Source organism: Hemitrygon akajei, chromosome 10 (assembly GCF_048418815.1).
Source record: "Hemitrygon akajei chromosome 10, sHemAka1.3, whole genome shotgun sequence".
NCBI classification, from domain to species: domain Eukaryota; kingdom Metazoa; phylum Chordata; class Chondrichthyes; order Myliobatiformes; family Dasyatidae; genus Hemitrygon; species Hemitrygon akajei.
In genome coordinates this window covers 126694471-126715483 of record NC_133133.1, presented here as the reverse complement: position 1 = coordinate 126715483, position 21013 = coordinate 126694471, and the positions used below count along the sequence as shown (strand labels likewise).

At 45.0% G+C, this 21013-nt stretch overlaps 1 protein-coding gene and 1 long non-coding RNA gene across 3 annotated transcripts in view; one reads left to right on the top strand and one right to left on the bottom strand.

Moving 5' to 3' along the window:
* Positions 1 to 394: 394 nt before the first annotated feature.
* LOC140734660 (uncharacterized) lies at positions 395 to 13666 on the bottom strand. Its single transcript, XR_012100584.1, has 3 exons — positions 13580 to 13666; positions 11003 to 11867; positions 395 to 512 (listed from the first exon to the last, which is right to left on the bottom strand). It is a non-coding gene; the product is annotated as an uncharacterized lncRNA (long non-coding RNA).
* A 58-nt stretch (positions 13667 to 13724) lies between these two features.
* LOC140734658 (protein-methionine sulfoxide oxidase mical3a-like) overlaps positions 13725 to 21013 on the top strand; it is a 285450-nt gene continuing 278161 nt past the window's right edge. For both annotated transcript variants that reach the window (XM_073058913.1, XM_073058912.1), the window contains exon 1: positions 13725 to 13868. The gene's annotated coding sequence lies outside the window, so the exon portion shown is untranslated. The remainder of the gene's footprint in view (positions 13869 to 21013) is intronic.

Here is a 21013-nt window from a genome sequence, read left to right as displayed (position 1 = left end):
GTTGAGGGGGACCCTGGTGACGATTTTCCTATGGCAGACAGTGGAGAGTCTCTCCACTGTTTCCACAGGAGGAAGTCCCTCTTCTCAAGGGTGAGTCATAATTACAGTATCTCTGAGGTTCCAGGGTGCATCCCCCATCTTCCCAGGCACAGACAATCGGATCATGGATTCCCGTCTGACGCTCTTTGCTGCTGACTTTAAGACTGCTGTGGGATTGAGTCGAGGACATTCCTTTCAAGGGCAGCACCTTAGCTGATGGAGTTCTGGAGCGTCCACTGTGATTGCCTTACGTGCTCGTCCATTCTTGGCTTGCTTTGGGGTGGAAGCTCTGGTGCATCTGTGGAAGTTGCAGCAAGGCAAGGCAAGGGTTAAGTTAATGTCCAGGCCATGATAGTTTACAGATAGTGTGCAGTCAACCCAGGGAAGAAAAGCCTTTGAGGTCTTTGAGGAACATAGCTTCCAAATGCACAGCAGGGGACCGGATCCATTTGGCATATGGAGACAAGATCAGGCTGTAACAGAAAGATGCAAGTCAACTCGGGAACAATTACTTTACTGACTTCAAAGTATCATCGGTTGTTAGCCTGCAGTTTCTAATGACTTTTCACACCTGTATGGTGTTGGTGATTGATTTTGCAAATAAGGAATTTGAACATACACAGTTCACTAAATGGTCAGTATCAGTAGCTGAGAGTCAATTTTGTATAAAAATGGCATTTTTCTGTTCAAACCAGAGCAGTGTAGAGACAGGGGCCATGCTGTTCTCCTTGTGCACAAATAATTAAAGTGTGATTGAGCAATGAGTGTGAGATTTCGAGTCCAGTTAATAGGCAACAACACTTGGGACTTGAGGCACTGGGGAACCTGTCTGTGTCTTGGCTTTCAATGGGATGTGAGCCTCCTGCACTCCCGCCTAGGCTTTAGACCACAGGTCTCCCCTGCCGCCTCTCCCTTGCACGGGGAGCTGGTTCTGTCCCCTCGAGGAGGAGAGGCACCTCCAGTCCAAGAGTACCTCATGTCTGCTGTAAATTGTGTTCTCAGCCTCAGCTGAGCCTGGACTCGAGCCCCTTTGGTTTCCCTCTTTGTCACTGGGTCAATGCCTTGCTCTGTGAAGCCCATGTCATACCTGGGACTCAACGGCCATCCTACAGTAGAAGAAACTAAGCAACAGGTAACTTTGGGCACGAAGGACTTGAAGATCTGGATCCTACTCTGCTGAGGTAATTCAGGAACTCACATACTGTCAGGATGTGAACACCTTGAGTGAGACACCTCAGGAAAGAGAGGACCGACTCAGATAACAAGCTGGTAGATACACCTCTGGAGGGGTCAGCTGGAAGAAGAACATGGAACGGGCTTCGCCATAAAGAATGACCTGTCCCAGCATCTCACTAACTACGCTTGCAGAGCAAGTGGAAGCTACAGAGGGTTGTGCATTCAGCCTGATCCATCAAGGGCACAGTCCACTTCACTACCGAGGACATCTTCAAAAGCCGGTACCTCAAGAAGGCAACATCCATTGATCAGGACCCTCACTATCTGGGACATACCCTCTTCTCATTACTACCATCTGGGAGGAGATACAGGAGCCTGAAGACCCACACTCAGGAAAGTTTTAGGAACAGCTTTTACCTTCTGCAATCTGATTTCAGAAAGGACCATGAACACTACCTTGTGATTCCACTTTTGCACTCCATATTTATTATAACGCAGTAATTTTTGTACCATACTTCTGCTACAAAACAACAAATATGGCACAGTATGACGGTGATAATAAACCTGATTCCAATGACCGCTCCATTGGAGACAAACTCGTAGCCCCTATGTGTGTGTCCCCAACCCCAAAAGCTCCTGATGAGACCAGGGGTCTTCAACTCCAACCTTGAAAAAAACTCTGGGACTGCATCCTGAAGGGATACCACCTTCTTCACCTTAACAACTTCAATGCCAGGCTGGGATGGGACACAATTCTCTGATAAAGAAGGAGTAGAGAAGACCAGCTCCAATAATGTCCTTCTCCTGACTACATGCTCGGAGCATGGTCTTGTAGTAATGAACACCCAGTTTCACCAAGCAGACAAGTACAATACCTCATGGCAACACCCCTAGCACCTATTGGATGGTGTCTTCACCTGAGAGAGGGATTGCAAAGATGTCCAGATCTTTACCATGACAGGTATTGAAGATTGCTGGTCTAACCACCACTTAGTCCCCTTCAAAATATCCATCACCCTGGCCCCCAGAGTATCAGCATCAATAGAAGCTTTGGTCCCAGGAAATCAATAAGGAAACTCTGGAAGACCAATAAGGCAGCTTTCCCTGGACAGTAAACCCCCCTCCCACCAAACACAGAAAGTATCCACATCAGCGTTCTGGTTGTCCTCGGCCCATAGACGGTCCTGGTCTATTATAACTGATGCCTGTGAAGACATTCTATGTTTCTCTGTCACAGAAAACCAGGATTGCTTTGATGAGCGTGACTATGAGGTGCATTGAAGGCAGGAGGCAGACAAACACACACATGCACATGCATGGCATTGTAACACGCATACACTGCACACAAACACTACATCACACTTGTGCGTATGTTCACCGCATAGACACTACACTGGTACACTTACCCTCCCTACACACATATTACACACACAGAATGGCACGGTAGCGTAGTGGTTAGCATAATGCTTTATAACAACAGCGATCAGGATTTCATTCCCACTGCTGTCTGTAAGGAGTTTGTACGGCTCTCCCCTGTGACCACATAGGTTTCCCCCACATGCTCCGGTTTCCTCCCATATACATTCCAAAGATGAATGGCTTCGTAAGTTAATGTCATGCTATGTTGGCACTGGAAGCATGGCAACACTTGCAGATTGCACCAGCACATCCTCAGAACTGAGTCTGTCATTGACACAAACAGTGCGTCTCACTGTATGTTTTGATGCCCCTTCTGGCCCAGCAAGCCCACACTACCCAATTTACACCCATGTGACTTATTAACCTACTAACTACTGTGCTTTTAAGCTGGCCAGAGGTGTGGTGGCATCCGCACCGGACTTTGAGATGTGTGGTCCTGGGTTCGAATCCAGCCGGCTCCTCGCATGTTTTCCATCTGTGCTGGGTTGAGCGTCGAGGTAGCAACTCGGCCTTGTGAAAAAACAGACAAAAATACTAAAGGAATGGCACTAAAGGACGCCTGATGTGAGGAAAGGAACAACAATGTATTCTATATTGCATCTTTGGAATGTGACAGGAAACAGGGACAATGTGCAAACTCCTTACAGACATTGGTGGGAACTGAACCTGGTTGTTGGTGCTATAGAGTGAAGTGCTAACTGCCACACTATCACACTGCCCACATATAGTGATTCTGGTTTATTGGGACACATCAGGACCAGCACATTTTGGCCCAATTAAGCAGCCACAACTTACTGAAGTTTCATCGAAACAGCTAGAAAGAAAAAGAAAGCCAAACTACCATTTAACTGAGAAACAAATTTTGTATTTATATGAAATACAGAACAAATTAGAACACCACCACTCCTGCTACAGTACTATAAAACTGTGTATTAGCTCCTAATAGTTATCGATGGAGGAATTCATCCAGTGTATGCTGCCACGTCTTTTGATTGACTGTAAGTGAACAAAATCAGTACAGACACCTACAGCAGATAATGAACTGACTTCATACAATGCTTTCGACAATGGCATCCTCCAAATCTTCGTTTTCATTATAGCATTCAAGACGATTGTTGTTACCGTCAAATTCTTCATAGTTCCTAAATTGTTGAAGTAGTGAAATCGTTGCATTTTCACTCCCGGCTGTTTCTTGCATCTCCAAGCCTGACTGCTTGAGCAAAACAGTTCTGAATTGTCTTACTGTTTATTTCTCACCAACTATCAGTGACAAAAATCACTGCTTTTTGAACACAAACACACGCAACTGACACTGTTTAAAAACTGTTCACTTTAAGCACGCTGTAATGTAATGACTGACGCTAGTTAGAAACTGTTTGGTAACAGTCTCCTGTTCAAAGTAAGTGGCATAGTGTCCCAAATAAACGAAGGGAATCCCGGCTATTTTCTCAATTAGTTTTTGTTCTTTAAGAGTTGACTTACGCACGTGCGCACACACACACATGCCCAAACTATCCACAACACAAAAATGCTAATCTGAGCATGTACACCACACATGACCTGATGTACACATTACACATGTGCACAAGCCGACATCAGAAATCACATGCCAAATGCATACAAAAAGCACAGAATGCTGTACAGTACATGACGCTACATGTTCAAACACATGTATAACACACAAGCATACACGTGCATAATGGTTGTGGACACATATAAGTACAAGTACACACACTCACATACAGAATACCAGGGAAACATCAGCTCTGTGCCTACTTGGAGTCAAACAATGTAATCATGCCATCCTCCCCCAGGTTTCTCTATCTTCAAGTAACTACTCATCTCCAGGGCTCTCAGATACAGATTACACAGTCCCCACACTGAAGAATGAATCCTGCTGAATCCACATCTCTGCCATGTTTAGCCTGTGTCCTCTGCCTCATATCCCCTCTCTACACTTTCCAGATTGACCAGGACTGTCTGCCATCCTGGGTGCAAGGATGACAACCCCAAACCCTCTAATCCATGCTCAGAACTTGCCCCTCATCCCTGAACCCACTCTGGACTCTCTCTGGCATGTTTACAACCTCCCTAATGGGTGCGGACCACCACCTGAAACAAACCTTTTAGCAGTTTTGATACAGGGTTAACAAAACCTCATCTGCTTGTACACTTTTGGCTGTCATTCGATAAATCCATGTGCCTTCTCAGCTTTCAAAGATTCAGTCACAGCTCCCTGTGGCCTGCGCTCTGTTTCAAACCAACCATTTTATCTGTATCATCTCCCCTGATTCTTTCTCCTGAGGCTTATCACTTCTCATTTGTCTGAATTAAATTCCATTCAAATAACCTCATCTTTGCCTCCTTCCACCCTATTTCTCCTTTCCTAACACTTCAGTCAAGCAAAGACTACTCCACGCTCTGATGGTAAATGTGAACTGCGTCATTACTGCCTGCCTTTACCAAAAGATAGCTCCCAAGATGTGGTAGGTTCTCTGTACTCTGCAGGTTCTGGCTGTGGAATGTTCTGACTGGATGGCAATGTGGTGCAACCAGGGGCACGGACCTTGCTGGGCTGCTGCTCCCAGCCCGAGTAGCACTCCCACTGTGTGTCTCCCGTGGGTTGATTGCAGTGGGGAAGAGACATTAGCACACCTCTTTGCAGACTGTGGGTTTGAGAAGAGGTGTGGAGAGAGAGGCAAGGGCCTGTGTTGTGGTTCATTCCGAGCAGCAGCGTGACAAGAGGACTCTCTGATGTATGGGCTGTTCCCAGCAACATGCACGAAGACGGACATCAAATGGTGCTGGCAGATCATCAACTCAGTGAAAGGTGGCCTTTGAACTGCCCGAAAGTTGTCGGTCTACCGGGACGTCGAGATGCCCATGGACAAATGCTACTGACTGGCAGATTCCAGGCTGCAGGAGTATGTGCTGAGGGATGCAGCCCCTCAAGGGCTTAGTGGGGAAGGGCTACAGTGTAGGGTTCTTTTGCTACTGGAGAGGGAGGGACCGGGCTGAGGGAGGAAGCACCTCAATTATTGTAGTAGTGTACCACCCCAGGGGGCCACATGAGTGGCAATAGTGCTATTAATGTATAGAAGAGTACAGAAAGCATTGAGTATGAATGTAAAGAATGAGAAAGTGATGCATGGTTTATTCTTATAAATATTTTCTTATTATGAATAAAATTTATTTTGATTAAAAAAGCAGAGGCAGGGATCTCAAACCACAACACCCAAAAACACATGTGTCTGCAGAAAGGTTTGATAGATCTACTAAACTATATCTTGGCAGGGAGAATGGGAACACCACCACATTTTCATACTCAGAATCAGAATCAGGTTTATTGTCAATGAATTAATCATAAAAATTGTTGTTCTGTTGCAGCAGTACAGTGCAGGGCATAAAAATCACGGAAGTTACAATAAAAGTAAATAAATGATGCAAAGGAGGAATACTAGTGAGGTAGTGTTCATGGGCCATTCAGAAATCTGATAGCTGAGGGGAAGAAGCTGCTCCTAAAACACTGAATGTGGGTTTTTATGCTCCTGTATGTCCTCCCTCATTGGAATAATGAGAAGAGGGCATACCTTGGAGGATGAAGGTCCTTAATGATGGACCTTAATGGTGCCTCTTCTTGAGGCACCAACTTTGGAAGATGCTGAGATGATGGGGAGGCTTGTGTCCATGATGGACGTGGACGAGTCCACAACCCTCTGAAGCTTTTCTCAATCCTGTTGAAACTTGGTTGAGTAAATGGTCTTGGAACCTGGCAAAACAAGTCTGGAAGGCAAAAGGAAACAAAGGTGGAAGGAAGGGAAGGGAAGTTTGCAGATGGTGCTTACTTTACTCTAAGAAACCTTGAGGATAAACACAATGAACCGAAGACATAGAGGCTGACTTAGCAGCTACTACGGAGAGCACAGCCCACTGATGATGCATGACTGTATTGCTAGATCCAGCTCAAAACAAATTATTAATTTGCTAACCTTATCAACAATGATGATGAGACGGGGTACAGAGAGGAGGTAGAGCAGTTTGTAGAATGGTGCGAGCACGACAACTTTAATCTCAACATGGACAAGACTAAAGGGGTGATTGTAGTTTTCAGGAAGATGGAGGATGACCAGTGCTCACTGTACAGGAATGGCTCCTCTGTGGAGTGAGTTAGGAGCACCAAGTTTCTAGGAGAACACGCAACGGACGATGTCACCTGGTCCCTTAACACCACTTCAGTCAAGAAAGCACAGCAGTGTCTCCACTTGCTGAGGAGATTGAGGCAAGTGAGGCTCCCGCCCCACCCTTCTAACCAATTTTTACAGGAGCACCATTGAGAGTGCCCTGACCAGCCACATCACCACGTGGTATGGGAATTGCAAGGCATCTGACCGCAAGACTCTACAAACGACTGCAAAGACTGCTGAGAGGATCATCAGGGTCTCCCTTCCACCCGCCAGAGATATTTAACAGGAACGCTGCATACACAAGGCCCTTGGCATTGTCAATGATCCATCCAACAACCTCTTTGACACTCCCGCCCCCCCCCCCCCCCCGAACCCTCCACCATCAGGCAAGAGGTACTATAGCATTAGAACAACGACTGCTAGGATGGGAAAAAGCTTGTTTCCCCGGGTCATGAGGCTACTGAACTCCCTACCACCACCCAGGTCTCATCACTTGTGAAACACCAGTAGTGTTACACTGTTTACTTTTTAACTTATGTCATAAATGCACCTTATGCTAAATGTAAATCTTCTGGAATGTATTTTATTAGTTATTAATTTATTTGTGGTAATATTACTTTATATGCTTTGTGTGAGTTATGTATTGTGTTATGAACCTTGGTCAAGAGGAACGTTGTTTCATTTGGCTGTACACGAGTATATGATTGAATGACAATAAACTTGAACTTGAACTTGAACCTGAACTGACTTGGAGAGAGGCAGCTTCTCGGCTGTGATGGACGAGGAGTAAAACTGATTAACTTATCATTATTTAATTATTTATGGTTTTATATTGCTATATTTCTTCACTATTCTTGGTTGGTGCTGCTGTAACGGAACCCAATTTCCCTCAGGATCAATAAAGTATGTCTGTCTGTCTGTCTAAAAGGTGAAAGCTTGGAGGCAGAATGATTATGGAAATATTGACACTGTGAGGACACAGATCAACAAGTGAGGCAATAGGGGCTGAGTTGCGGATTGAAGGAGAGGAAATCACAATAGTGAAAGTGAAAGGGAGAACATGGAACAGTACAGCACAGGAACAGGCCATTCAGCCCATCATATCTGTGCTAACCACAATGCCCATTTCAACTAACCCCACCTGCCTGCTCATGGTCTGTATCCCTCCACTCTCTGCCTGTTCATGTACCTATTTAAATGCATTTTCAAACATTACTGTCCTTTAAGATGATGCAGACCAAGGGGAAGAGGCTTCCTATTAGGAAGTGGCCTAGTGTGAGGATGGTGAGATTGAATATGGATGGCTGAGTGCTGAATGCCAAATGCTTCTCTGCAGCCTCTCACATTTTGTGCAATTTTAAAAATCTATTTGTATTTTAATGTAAACATCACAATTAAGATTTCTGTTGCTGCTACTGAGCATTCTAACTGGCTGCAACATTACCTGGTATTGGGGGGGAGGGGTGGAGCCACTGTACATGATTGAAATAAGCTATAGGGAGTTGTAAACTTAGTTCCATCATAGGCACTAGCCTCTGTAGGATCCAGGACATCTTCCAGGAGCGATACTTCAAAAAGGCAGCACTGCGGAAGATTTCTCACTCTTGAGGGATAACATCTTTCCGGACAATGGGGCTCACTCTGTTTGGCAGGTGGGATGTGGCTGTGAAACCACCTCAGCTTCTGGGACCTCCTCCGGTTGTAGGAGTTTACTCTGAAACAGCAGAGGTTCTGACTCCTCCAAACACCTTCTTCTGGAGGTTTTGGCATCCCAAACAGTGTACAGCAAGCTGCTTGATCTGCTGATCTGTCCCAGGCCACCAGACAAAGCTTTGTGCTAATGCTTTCATTTTGACCACTCCTTGATGACCAGCATGTAGCTCCCCCAATATTTTAGCTCTCAGCTTGGATGGCACAACAACTCTCAATCCCCACCTAAGGGAACCTCCATCAAGGGCAAGTTCATCCCAGTGCTGGTCAAAAGGAGAAACTGGAATTTTCGCTGCACATTTTAGGTTGCTATATAGACATGAGACAGTATGGGCTTTTTTAAAATGGTTTCTCTTTGAATCATCCGAGCTGTAATAGGGAGACTTCTGATTTGCATTAGGGAGAATACATCAAGAGGAAATTAGTAAATGTTTTAGGTATTTCCTTTTCAGAGGATAAATGGGACAATCCATCAGTATTTTCATGATTTGTTGTCCTTTTGAATTTGATCTTGTAACTATGTCCTCCAAGAAAGAGAGCCCATCTCTGCATTCATTTTGCTGCTGTTAGTTAACACCCTTCTGTGGATTGAAAATGGACACTAGTGGTTGATGATCAGTAACAAGGGTAAACTCTCTCCCATACAAGTACCGGTTGAAGCATTTTAGATGCCAAACGAGACTCAAAGCCTCTCTGTCAATCTGTGCATAATTTTTATCTGTAGCAGTAAAGGAACATGATGCAAAGGCTATGGGGCATTGACTTCCATCACTCATAACATGTGAGATAACTGCACCTATATCATAAGGAACCGGATGGGCTTTATAACACTTGGGTGTGGCATTTTCACTCATCACTATTTTACCTTTGATATGTTTATTTTTTCCAATGCTATCCCTAAACACTGCTGTGGCATCATGCAGTACCTTTCTTAATTTGCTTTCAGTTGACTCTATTGCAGGGGATGTGGCATGCAAATGATAAATGGATCTCCAATGAAGTTGTAGTTTGCTGGCCCTCCCGTTTTCACCACATATAAACCAATGTGGCTTGTTGGTTGTTGTAGTTCATTGTTACAAATGTCATTCCCACAGGAGTTATCTCTTCTCCAGTATAAGTTCCTTATTGAATATCTGCAGGCTTCAGTTCTGTGTCAGCTGTTCAAACTCATTTTGTGGAATGACTGAAACAGCCGAATCAGTGCCCAATTCCACTTTCATTAATTTGTCATTCACATCTGACATAGGCCATATTGCTTGTATATTGTTTTCATGTTGTAATTCTCAAGGCTACTCAGTCCTGAGTCACTCTCATCATTACAGATTTTTCATTAATAGCATGCAGATTAGTGCTCTTTTCGAAACTGCAACTTGACTTTTTATCTTTTTCTCTCCCCTCTGCAGTTCATTTAATTTTGTTCGCCCAACATGCTTTGTATGTGTCCTACTCTGGTGCATTTTTTGCAAGTCTCACTTTTAAATCTACATTTGTCTGGTGTATGTAGGCTCCTGCCACAACAGTAACACAATTTGTTCAGCCAGGCAGGATTCTATTCAGACATTTCAATTTTGTTCACATTCACTTTCATTGCTGACTGCAACTCTATTGCATCTCTGGCTGCTCTTTCCATTGATACAGTGATTTCAACTCCTCTTTTATATGTAAGTTGTACTTCAGTTAGGAGCCGTTTTTGAACGTTTGCTTGTAAGATACAACTAACTAAACAACGTCTCAGTGCATCATTAAGTCCATTACTGGACCGACAATGCTCGGACAATTTTTTTAGTTCAGCCACGTAAGCTGAAATGGATGCCCCTACCTTTTGATTCCACCTATTAAACCTAAAGCGTTCTGTAATAAACAATGGTTTGGGTTCTAAACCTTCCTCCATTATGTTTAACATATCAACAAAGCTCATTTTGGCTGGGTTGGCAGTTAAACTTCTAAGCAAACTAGCATTCATTTTCGTTGGCTATTCAATATGATTTAAAATACCGCACAATTCATTCAGTATACATTCCCCAGCTACCTGTTGTGCAATCGAATGTATCAATCTTTCCAATGTAGCTGGAAATTTCTGCTTTTTATTTAATTATCATCTGCTACTCACTGTTTATCCCCTTCCGAAGATAAAACCATGCTGTGTTTTATAAACACTCAAACATTTTTCTTTCCCCTTTGAAGGTAGGTAGCTGTCTTGGGTTCATTTTAAAGCTACCTCATCACCACTGTTATGATTTGTAATTCCAGAAATTAATTGTTGGAAAAGCACTGGAGCCCTACAACACTGTGTCTATTTTGTTTTACTTTAGTGAGGCACTCACATATGCCGTGATGGTATAATGTCTTCAGCTATTTGTGTACTTCTTACTTATAACCTGTAATGAATTATGTAAACAAAGAAAGCTTAAACAATATATTTACAGTATTACTCAAATGTTACAGAAATCTTAAATACACAACAGTATCCATACCCTTCGTAGGATTTTCTGTTCACGGGCATTGGTGTTTCCATACCAGATCATGATGCAACCAGTCAATACTCTCTGCCACACATCTATATAAGTTTGTAAATGTTTTAGATATCATGTTGAATCTTCTAAGGAAGTAGAGGCAATGTCGTGCTTTCTTTGTAATTGCACTTATGTGTTGAGCTCAGGACAGATCCTCTGAAATGATGATTTAGTTGCTGACCCTCTCCACCTCTGATCCCCTGATGAGGACTGGTTCATGGACTTACGATTTCCTCCTCCTAAAGTCAATAATCAGCTCCTTGGTGTTGCTGACATTGAGTGAGAATTTGTTGTAGTAGCACAACTCAGCCGGATTTTCAATCTCCCCATATACTGATTCATCACCACCTTTGATTTGGTCAATGCCAGTGGTGTCATCAGCAAACTTAAATATGGCATTGGAGCTGTCATTGCCTCACAGTCGTAAGTTTAAAGCGAATAGAGTAGATGGCCAAGCACACAGCCTTGTGGTGCACCTGTGCTGATGGAGATTGTGGAGAAGATGTATTTGCTAATCTGAACTGAACTGGGGTCTGCAAGTGAAGAAATCAAGGATCCAATTGCATAAGGAGATTTTGAGGCCAAGGGCTTGAAGGATATTGACAAGTTTTGAGGGGATGCTGAACTGTAGTTGATAAAGAGCATCCTGATGATGCATCTTTGCTGTCCAGATGCCCCAGGGTTGAGTCAAGAGCCAGTGAGGTGGCATCTGCTGTGGACATGCTATGCTGGTAGGTAAAAATTTGAGCGGATCCAGGTCACTTCTCAAGAGCTGTTATGTTTCATCTCCAGCAGTCCGAGTTGCAGTCGAGAGCCTTCACCAGGACTGGAAAGCAAGGGAGAAGAAACCAAAATGAGAAAGTGGGTGGAGGGCAAGAAGTACAAACTGGCAGGTGATAGATGATACTAGGTGAGGTGCATGTGGCTGAGGGGCGGAGATGAAGTGAGAAGCTGGGAGGGGGTGTGGAAGAAGTAAAGGGCTGAAGAAGAAGGAATCTGATAGGAGAGGAGACTGGATTGTGGAAGGAAAGGAAGGATGTGAGGAACCAACGGGAGATGATGGGCAGGTGAGAGGAGAAGAGATGAGTGGAGAATCAGAATGGGGAATGGACAAAGGGGGAAGGAGGGAGGGTGGAGTAGTAATTACCAGGAGTTGGAGAAATTGATGTTGGTGGCTGCTCAGATGGAACATAAGGTGTTGCTCTTCGGCCTGAGCATGGCCTCAGTGTGGCAGTAGAGGAAGCCGTGGGCGGACATGTCAGAATGAGTGTGTCTATTGAGCTGGGAGGAGGGACTTATAGACTGGTTAAACCAGGGGACAAATGGAATTTGATCAGTAGAGGGGATGCCTTTAGGGAAGAGAAACGTGAAACATAAAGGACCAATCCCAAGAAGTGAGGAGCAACACGTCCAAAACCCCTGCTGGTAGCAGAATAGATGGACAAGGTGGCCGCTTAGGGTACATAGGGTACTTGTCTTTATTGGCAGAGGTGACATACTAGGCCACATTGGATGTGTGCACAACAGAGGGGTGGCTACAGCTAGAGCGTTGGGCACACCTCTGGTCACCAGCAGAAGATGGATGTAGAGGGAACACAGGAAAATTACCAGGACATTGATAATTTACAAAACTGGGCAGTTTTCTTATGAAGAAATTAGACTAATTAATATGTATTAATATATATTTAATTATGAATGACTATGAAAGGTGAAGTTTATGTCTGAGAGAGGAGACTGTAACTGGGAGGTTGTAGTTAATGGGGAGATAAGTTAGAGAGGCAATGGGGAATTTGCTTTCACTGAATGAGTTTGGATCAACAAGACTGGATGGGAAGACAATCAGACACCATCCCTGCAATTAAAGTGTCCAAATGACCAGAAACTGGGAGTGAGGAGGTCAAGTTTAAGTTGCTAGTCTGGACATATAGGGATGAATGGTGTACATCTTTATGATACTGTATTATGGACTGATTTACAAATAGACAGACACAATCATGAACACCATATTCAACTATCATACACATGCTCACACTTGGGTACTTAAACACACATAAGAAGAGGCACAGATTAACATACTTGCACACAGCAACACACCAATACAAACTACTACACATACCCTATCACAGCAACACACGCACACACAAATTATCAGGCACACATCAACACATTATTATGCACATAAACTATCACACAAATTTGAGATACACATCAATACATAACCACACACAAAATATCAGACACATACTATCACGTATGTAAAATTTCTCACACACTATTGCACACACAAAATATCAGCCACACACTATCACACACAAAATATCAGACACATACTATCACGTATGTAAAATTTCTCTCACACACACACAAAATATCAGCCACACACTATCACATACAAAATATCAGACGCAAAATGTAAACTATCTCACAAAATATCTGATACGCACCATCACACATACACTATCAGGCACCCGCACTACCAAGCATATTTTTGACCAGACACACAAGACATACACACGGTGCTTAAACATGCAAACATACGCGCCCTCACGTGTACACAGACACATGTCCCCCACTCGGGGAGAGGGAGACGGATGGTGGCGGCCGGCGGTGGGGAGCGGACCCAGGGGCGGGGCCGGATGGGCCTCCTTCCCCTGACCTTGCGGCCGTACGGTGGGAGGCGCCGAGAGAGAGAGACTGGGGGGGGGGGGGGGACGGAGGGAAGCCCGGCCGGCTAATGTCGTGAGCGGGAGGTTGCCGACAGGCCGCCGGCTTCTCACGGCCCCAAATCGCGACAGGGCGGAGGGTCCGCCGAGCGAAAGGGCGGAGGGTGAGTACCTGGGTGCCGGTGGTGGGGGCGGCGAGTCTGCGCGCCGTGAATTTACCGAGAGTGACGTGTTTTGAGTGTGCACCAGGTGCTCCGAGACCGAGAGTGCCTATTGTGAGTGAGTGTGTACTGAATGTGCCCGCGGTGGGAGAGCGGGCGTGAGATGTGGACACACTGTGAGTGTGCACACCGCGCGCGTTTGCTCTGAGAGAGTGTGCAATAAGTTGCACATACGGCGAGACTTGAGTGTGAGTGGCGTGTGTGCACGATGGCCAGAGTGCCTGACAGCGAGCGAGCGAGCGAGCCCCCCGTACAGGAACTGTGGCTCCGGGGAGCCCTCGGACAGAGCCGGTGCCCGGGTCGGGTGGCGAGGGCTCCAACCGTCCTGGGTGAGGGGCTGCGGGCATCTGCCGCTGGGCCACTAGGCATAGGGAGGGTCTGCAGCCAGTCCTAGGCTGGCAGCCAGAGGGTGTGAAATATTTCTTGGCTGCTATCTGCGGATAGTGCAGGCGCCAGAACTATACAATACAGAAACAGGCCCCTCTGCCCAGTTCGTCCATGCAGACTAAACTGCCTCTCTCCGTATCCTGCGCTTGAGATGAATGGTCTGCTCAGTGTGTGTGTGTGTGTTGGGAGTCCGATTCTGAGGGAGCATCAGACTCCCTTGGATTTAGCTGAAATTCTGCTGTTGGGCCTGTGCCTCGGTTGTGTGTTTTTGTAAATGCTTTCCTGCTGACTCTGGTAGGAGGCATCTGATTCATTCCACTCTCTCCCAGAGGAGAGTGGGGCCTAGGATCTGTGAGCTGTCTATGAGGGGAATGTTGTGTTCAGAAAAACTGGCCTGTGAGCTGTCCGGAGCCTTTGATGTGATTAAATCAGCAAATCTTTACTGTTGGTCTAATTTCACTGGCCACAGAGCTGTTGGACCTGTGCTGTAGATCGCAGTTTGTTTTTACCTGTGTTATGAGCACAGGACGGCTGTGCATTTGCTGCCCCGGTGACTTACACTGATGGTTTCATTCCATCACAGGAGAGACGAGCGAGGGCTGGGTCTGCCTTCCCTCTGAGCTAGAGAATTGTGGCTGAGGTGGAAATCTGTAACCTGTGGTCCCAAAGTCCTTCTGGCTTTTGTGTGAAGCCTGGTTGTGGGAGGGAAGTGGTGAGGGAAACGTGGTTCCTCACCCTGTTTGCCCCTGCAAGTCACTGAGCCTGATGGATGGTGAGTGAGAGAGGAAACATGCAGATCTTGGTCTGTTATGGGTTTCTGTTCTATTTCTTTCCTGTACCTCTCCCAATTCCAAACTTTTACCAGTCTCTCCTTTCTCTCTGTTAGCAAGTGCCTCACAGTCATACGTAATCCTTTCATTACATTACTCAGTCAGTGGTCTCCAGAGCCCCAGCTCCCTCTTTGAGGTTTCTGATGCCTCCACTCTGTTGGAAAGTGAGAGTTACACAAAACTGTCCATGCGCAGTACACATCGTATGGGGCTGTGGATACTGCAGCTTCCATCCGAACCACTTCCTCTCTCATCCTTTCATTTTTAAGGCGCATTTTACCTTCTAAACCCAGGACAATCCAGGCCTCCATTTCCTCATTAAAAGCCATTGGGCCTGCTGTGGCCGAATCTCAGCCAGCTTCCCTCCAGGTGAGGTTCCCTTCTTGGGCCTAGTCTCTGAGATGGCAGTGGTGCTCTAGGCGATCCAAACATGGGCAAGGCCCTGTTGTTTCCTCCTGAAATCTAGCCTGGCTTCTCTATCCCACCATCTTCTCCCCTCTCAGCCTGACCCAAGAACCCCCTGTTCCTTCAGTTCTACATATTAACTGCCCCAACTATAATGTATAGTATTATGATTGTAGCTATATATAATAACCAACATAATACAATATATATGTATTGTATACATATATAATTATATATTGTGTACAATATAAACATATATAACATGCCTGGAGTACTGCTTGCAGTTACTTGAGGGAAGTTATACTGGTTTTGGAGATAGTGCAGAGGAGGTTCACCAGGTTGAGTCTGGAGATGAGAAGGTTAGCGTAAGAGAAGAGATTGAGTCGCCTGGAACTTTACTCATTGGAATTTAGAAAAACGAGAGGGGAAAAATGAGAAAAACATAATATCATGAAATGGATAGATAAGATAAAGGCAGGAAAATTGTTTCCTCTGGTAAGTGAAACTAGAAGTAGAGGACATATCCTGGGGACACGGGAATAGATTTAGGATGGAGATGATTGCCGTCTTGCGTCCTGCTGGTGACGTTTGGCTCTGTAGGTGGCTGGCAGGCAGAGTGCTGTGTTCGTATGGACAGTCCGAGACTGCTGCACATGGCATTGGCAACTGCTTCTAGTGCGCTGCCTTGCAGTGGAACTTATAACAATCAGGTTCTGAGTGATGCCTCAGTCTGAATCGGGGCAAGAAAGCGTGAAATGGCTGTAATCAGCCTGGTCATAAAAATACTCTTGGCATTATCTGCTGTCGTCTTAATGGCTGCCTAATTGATGGGTCAGGGATGCTGGCAGTTACTAGAGGGAGCTTGCTGGGCTGTGGTGTTTCTGAAGCAAACTAGGGTCCGCAATTTACAGTGCCACGATCTGCTGGATGATAAGAAGTGTTCTTTAACAGGTGGAAGGGCTGTGGAACACCCAAGGGAGCTCTGAGTGTGGACAAATCCAGGAGGGGCATTTGAAAGCATGAATAAGGGAGTGAGCTGGGGTCTGACCATAAAACCTAAGACTATTGGAGTGGGATACACAATGCCCTATAAGACGTCTTTAAATGTGAAATACCCTTAGAGAGTAAGACCATATATTTTGGGTATATACCTCAAGAATGGTTGAAAAGAGATGAATATTTAATGAATATACTGCTGGTGGCTGGTAAAAAGGCCTTTACCAGGAAATGGTTATCACAGGAGAGCCCAACTTTAAATGTATGGATGGAAATTACAATGGACATTTACAAAATGGAGAAGATAACAGCATCTGTTAATCATAAGCTGGAACAATTTGATTCATACTGGGAAAAATGGTTTAACTACATAATGCCTCATAGGCTTGATTTTATTCTCACAAGTCAATGAATATGTTGTAAAAAAAGATCACTCCCTACTTTGTACATAGTTTTCTTATTTCGATTGTTCTTTCTCACCTCTCCTTTCTATAAGTGTATACCTCAGATAATTATTATGTGGAGATTTGTGACAAATATGATTATATGATATATATGTACAGTATCTGAAATACATCTTATGGAAATGTTTGATGATAAATTTCAATAAAAAATAAATTACAAAAAAAAAGAATTAGACTATTTCAGCCCATCAAGTTTGCCTTGGAGGGATTGGCTTTATTGTCAAGGCCAGATATTTGGCTTTATGATGCATAGGTCAGACCACACTTGGAGTATTGTGAGCAGTTTTGCGCGCCTTAGAAAAAAAAAATGCTGGCATTGGAGAGGGTCCAGCAGATGTTCACGAGAATGATCCCAGGAATGAAAGGGGTAACGTATGAGGAGTGATTGATGGCTCTGGACCTGTACTCCCTGGAGTCTTGAAGAATGGGGCGGGGGGGGGTGGGGGAATCTCATCAAGACCTATTGAATATTGAAGGCCTAGATGCAGTGGATGTGGAGAGGATGTTTCCTATAGTGTGAGAGTCTAGGACCAGAGGGCATAGCTTCAGAATACTAGATGTCCCTTTGTAACAGTGATGAGGAGTTTTGATAGCAGAAGGTGGTGAATCTGTGGAATTCATTGCCGTAGACATTTGTGGAAGCTAAGCCATTGGATGTATCTAAAATGGATGTTGATAGGTTCTTGATTAGTAAGGTCATCAAAGGTTATGTGGAGAAATCAGGAGAATGGGATTGAGTGGGATAGTAAGTCAGCCATGATGGAATGGTGGACCATACTCAATGGGCTGAATGGCCTAATTTTGCTCCTATGTCTTCGGGTGTAAAGGAGCCTGTAGGTCAGTGGAGCAGTGACCATATGGATTCCATATTACTTCTGGGACTGAAATCAGAGGAAAGTTGAACTACTGCAATTCAGACTAGCTGGGGAGGTTCGCGAAGGGTCCTTCCTCGGAAACCCTGGTCTTTATGATTTTTTTATGGTTACTAGGGTACCTGAGCTAGGTTTTTAAACCTAGGAGAGTGTGCAAAATTGGAAACATGGAGGACAGTTACAGACATCAGGGAGGAGGTTAATTAGCCACTAAATTGTCTCTGGTGTGTGGTTGAGGGGTGGAATTGGGAAGTTGTTGATGGCAATGTGGGGAGAATATAGTGGGATTAATGTGGAGTCCTAGAGCATGGAAACAGGCCTTTGGCCCAACTGGTCTATGCTGACCAAGATGCCTATCCAAGCTAATCCCATTTGGCCCACAACCTTCTAAAATCTTCCTGTTTATATCCCCATACAACTGTCTTCCAAAAGTCATTATTGTACCCGCCTCTGGCAACTCGTCCCATTTACGTTCTGCCCGCAGTGTGAAAAAGTCACCTTCCTGGCTTCATCTATCACCTTCTAAATAGTCCTCCTTCCCTCTTCCCTACCTTTTTAATCTGGCGTCTTCTCCCTTCCTTTCCAGTACTGTAGAAGGGTGTCAGCTGGAAAGTTCAACTCTTTTTTCATTTCTATAGATGCTGCCTGACCTGCTGAGTTCCTCCAGCATTCTGTGTGTGTGTGTGTGTGTTGCTCTGGATTTCCTGCATCTGCAGAAGCTCTTGTGTATATGATTTGCCCCTCAGATTCCTCTTAAATCTTTTCACTCGTCACCTTAAACCTCTCCCTTGTAATTCGTGATTCCCCAGCCATGGAAGTGCATTTACCCATTCAATGCCCCTCATGATTAGAATGAAGGTCAGCATAAACTCAGTATGCTGAAGGGTCTGTTCCTGTGTATATGAGACTAAACAGAGTAATGAAGTGGGTTAATGCCTACTGGCTGTAATCTAAAGTAGAAATTATGGATTTCCAATAAATACCTCCAAGGAAATGAATCTCAAGGTAGTATATGATAGCATACGCATACTTTAATGAATTATGAATTGTGGCTAGTTGTAATCCAAGACAGAATTTATGTGAAAATATATATTTTGGTAGGAAAATGAGGAACCTTTTCTCAAAGGTGGGGATGTTGGAAGTACTCGGGTGGAGCAGTGCCTGTGAAGAGAAAAGTGGAATTGATGTTCTGGTTGATCTGTCATCAGAACCGGGAAAAGGTTAGAGGTAAAACAAGTGTGAAGAGACAGAGAAAGGGGGAGGGAGAACAGGATGAAAGGGAATATCTGAGAGGGGTTATGGTGGAGCGGACAGAATGGCAGGGTAGAGTGGAAGCTGGGAGAATCAGGATAACTAGGGATGACAGGGCTGTGTGGAAAACGATAATAGGGTAAGAGTTAGAAGAGAAAGTCAGCCTGCAAGGTAATTACCGGTAAGTGATATTACCACAGGAAGGAATGGATTTTCTGAAATAATGATGGCAGTTCTTGTTTATTTTTAGTTTACGTCATCAAATTAATTCTGGCTTAATGAGCCTGCGCCGTCCAATTGCACCCATGTGACCAATTAACCGACTGACCCCTATGTCTTTGGAATGTGGGAGGAAACCAGAGTGTCTGGAGGAAATCCACACAGTCATGAAGAAAATTTGCAAACTCCTTGTAGACAGCACTGGGAATTGAACCCCAATCACCGGCACTGCAAGGCAATGTGTTAACCGCTGTGTTAACTGTCCCGCAGGTCCTCCTTAAGCTATTACATGGTGCTGTCCCTGTAAACTGTAACCTGGACGGTTCACGAGTCGGAAATGCAATAGTGAACTGAGATCCCAACCGACAGAGGGTCCCTGTGGCAGCTGGCAAATCCATCCCGCTGGACTCAAAAACCATCTATGTACAGGCTGTACAAAAGTTGGGCCTTCGTAACCTGGGGTGGACCTGTACCTGCGATTGCTGAACAGTGTCGAGTATGGAAGGCTGCACTGTGTCCAGTCAGAAGAAGGGGTGCTTGTTGTTTCTCAACCTCACACGTTAAGCTTTGTTGGAACGGTGGAGGAGGACAAGGAGCCCATCGTGCTGACACAGTGTGGCGGTTGGTTTTTCCAACTGGGAGCGAGGGGGATCCCAGTGGAAGTCCCTTTACGGGTGTCCTTCCCATATACACCGGGAGCCTGATGTAGAGGTTCTTGCATAGAGGGGAGTCTTGTAACGAACTCATTAGTTTGTACACAGATCTCCCAGCTGTCTGTCACTCTTGGGCTGGAAGAGACTGTTCTTCGCCTTCTGGTCGCACTTTAGCTCCACGATATTTATGTGTGGTTATCCAGTAAGGAGGGATGAGAATGTCCTAGTAGACTTGCTTCTGTGGTTGGCAAAGATCGCTTCTAGGACTCACAGAAGCTGAGGGTTCCACCTGAACGGAGTGTCTGGTGATGTTTCATGTTGTGCCCATTCCTGGGTAACTGTGGAGAGGGAACGTGCAACATCCATGGGAACCATGGAGATATTCCGAGACCATTGGGTGCCTCAAGGGATAAATGCCATCCTTGAAAGGGCTGGGAATAGTTTAGTTTAGTTTGAGTAGGCAATTGTGTTTAGTCACTGTTATTGTCTTTTGTTTGTATTTTAAGGTATCATAGAATGCAATTTAATAAAGGTATTTTTGTAAAAAAAAGGACAAGGGCAGTGATTAGGGTGGAGGTGAGGCAGGGCCTCCCCACACAAACAGCGATTTGGACTGAAGGGGTGTCATGCATAGCACTTACCCACCCCACCATGGGTAAATACCACACCATCAGTAGCGGTCACCTAGGGGAGGAAGCAAAGGGTTGTGCAGGAAGCAGTGGGCATCAGTGTGTCCAGCAGTGAGTGAGGTCCATAATGGAGGTCTTTTTTATACAGAAGTCCTCTGCCCTTGGGTGTTTGATGGCTCTGGCCTGTACTAGCTGGAGTTTAGAAGAATGAGGGGAGATCTCATTGCAACCAACCAAATATTGAAAGGCCTAGATAGAGTGGACGTGGAGCAGATGTTTCCTATAGTGGGGGAGTCTAGGACCAGAGGACATGGCCTCAGAATAGAAGGATGTCCCTTTAGAACAGAGATGAGGAGGAATTTCTGTAAGAGGGTAGAATTCA